The 2,548-nt window shown below is 36.3% G+C and overlaps 1 long non-coding RNA gene across 1 annotated transcript; it reads right to left on the reverse strand.

Annotated features, from left to right (window-relative positions):
* Window positions 1–903: 903 nt before the first annotated feature.
* On the reverse strand, window positions 904–2,030 carry LOC145068521 (uncharacterized). The gene is made up of 3 exons (XR_013688989.1): window positions 1,852–2,030; window positions 1,580–1,647; window positions 904–958 (listed from the first exon to the last, which is right to left on the reverse strand). It is a non-coding gene; the product is annotated as an uncharacterized LOC145068521 (long non-coding RNA).
* Window positions 2,031–2,548: the final 518 nt, after the last annotated feature.

Below are 2,548 nucleotides of genomic sequence, written 5' to 3' on the forward strand. Positions count from 1 at the left end.
CAAAAGTTATTTATATATTTAAAAAATATATAATAACAAAGTTGTGAAAAAAGAGCGTCGAAAATGTAAAAAAGAAAAAGTAAGAGACTAAAATTGTAATATTCAAATGGTCCTTATGTAAAATTTCACAAATGGTCCTTAAGCAAGTTTCAAAAAATAGCAAAAATAGTCATTTACCCAAAATTCTTTCAAATTAACGGATTAATCTAACTAATATTAACGGTAGGGACCATTTGTGTGCAATGTTTGCTCCGTAGCGACAATCTTAGTGAAAAAAAGTTTCGTAATGACCATTTCAGGGAAAACAATCATGTTGAACATCCAAACTATAGTCTAAACATAATATCAATTGACAATATTCTGATCATAAACTTACCTATCAGCATTCAAAAAAGCTTTCCTAGAAATTGATATCAAATTTTAAATTTGTAAGGTTAATCAGTAATTAACACGTAGGTTACCTGTGAAAGCTAAGGTATGTGGATTCAATCTATCAACATCAGTCATTAATTTCAACAAAAGCTTGTTGTCGTCATTTTGCACCTGAGTTCCACTTTTACCTCAATAAAGTGTCAAACCAAATCTTCTAGAAGAATTCTTCCCTCTAGAGTATTGAATAATATGTCATCGATTTTCACTGCTTTTCGTCCCAGTTTGTATGTGTGACATCCCCAAAATCACGGCCAGAAAAGACCGGTTTGTTTATGCTTTGTTTAAAAATCAGAGTAACATTTTAAATAAAAGTGTTGCGGAATTTGTCCCAAAACAATAATATGATAAAGATTTATCAAAAGCATTTCCATAGAAATGTATTTCATTAAAAGACTCGGGATGTCATGTTCGTACAGATCAAAAGCATAAACAGTACAATACAAGCCTTACTACATTATTTCATATCTACAGGCCTATATCCGTAATCCCTCGTCCAAACATCATATATATGCTCAAGCGCCACTACCTGTAATACATAAAACTGAGTGGGTCAGGCTTGGGAGCCTGGTGAGCACATAGGGTTTTCAACCCACAATAAATAGTTTATTAATTTCATCAATCAACAATAACCCGATTACCCGTTCCCGTTATCCTCACTTTACGTCCCTAAACACCTATCATAAGGGACCTAGCCTAAGGATCATCATCGGGACGGACACTACTACTAAGGGGATTCCTCAGCAATAAATGTCCTAATAGGCAACCATGTGGGGGATGAAGTACATCTGGTGAGCACACAGTTCAAATAAACACCTACAGGTTGCGAGCCTGCTAGTGTTCCACTGGACTGTCTAGAATAGTCCGTGGTCGTCATCTATACTCCGCTAGATGACTGGATCATCAATAACATCTATAACGAGGCCTCTCATTATTTTATTTTGTCACACAGCAACTATTACATCTACCCATGTTTTACCCAACACATTTTGTAGATATAAAATACATATACAGTTTAAATCTTTGAAAACATGTATAAAACGTTCATCCAGCATAGATAGCAAGTATTCAGATAATATGCACAAATAGCACGTAATTTATATTAAATACTTCATATCTATGTGTAAGTTGAAAGTAAATATGCACTCACCTGAAAAGGTGGTGATTCCGAACTCAGACAGCGCTTCGCTTCTTAAAAAGAATTTTCTTTGACGAAACCTAGTATTATTACCACTAGAGTTTAGTTTATTATTCGTCGAGACTAATTAATAGTCTAGCTATTATTATTATTATTATATAAGCGTCAAAAAAATACTTATATAACTCATAATAATAGCCCAAGTATTTATTATAAGTTCCTAATAACGCTATTATAATTAAATAAAAGCTATATTAAAAATAGCGTAGGCGTAGCTCACTTACAGCGGGTTTTATAGAAAACCGGGCTTTGCTTGGAGCAGCGTTCCCGAGCCGAAAAGCTCTTCTTCTCGGAGCCTTCGAGCACTCCGGGGCTTCCGCCTCGTGCTAGGGAGGTTCCCTAGGCTTTTCGGGGGATTTCGGGGCTAGAGAGAGGTTCTAGAGAGAGAGAGAGAGTAAAGAGAAGAAAGAATGGGAAAGGTGTGAAGAAAATGAGGGTGGGAGAGGTGGTATTTATAGGGTGAAATGTGGCTGAACTTGGTGCCACATGTCACCATCTGGTGGCAAGCCTTGGGGAGAAAGCAATGGCCAAGATTGTGCCACATCACCCATTTTCGCACAGCACACTTCCGACTTCTAAAATCCGTAACTTTCACATACGACCTCCGTTTTTGACGTTCTTTATATCCACGCGTAGGTAATAATAAGATCTACAACTTTCATTTTGACACCGTCAGCCAATTCTCGATCGATCTTAAATTTAACAGTACAAGGAGATTATACTGTTAAACGTCTGCGTAAAATTAATAACTTCTACATACGGACTCTGTTTTTGTCTGTCTTTTTACCGTTGATTTCCTATTAATGAGATCTTCAACTCTCATTTACGTTGCGTAAGCCAAAAACCGCTCGAACTAAAATTCGAGTTTCAGGTCGTGCACTGCTAAGCCGAATCTTAGAAAAATCATAACTTCTTCATACG

This window comes from Lactuca serriola, chromosome 1 (genome assembly GCF_051521515.1).
Source record: "Lactuca serriola cultivar US96UC23 chromosome 1, Lser_US96UC23_V15, whole genome shotgun sequence".
NCBI lineage: Eukaryota > Viridiplantae > Streptophyta > Magnoliopsida > Asterales > Asteraceae > Lactuca > Lactuca serriola.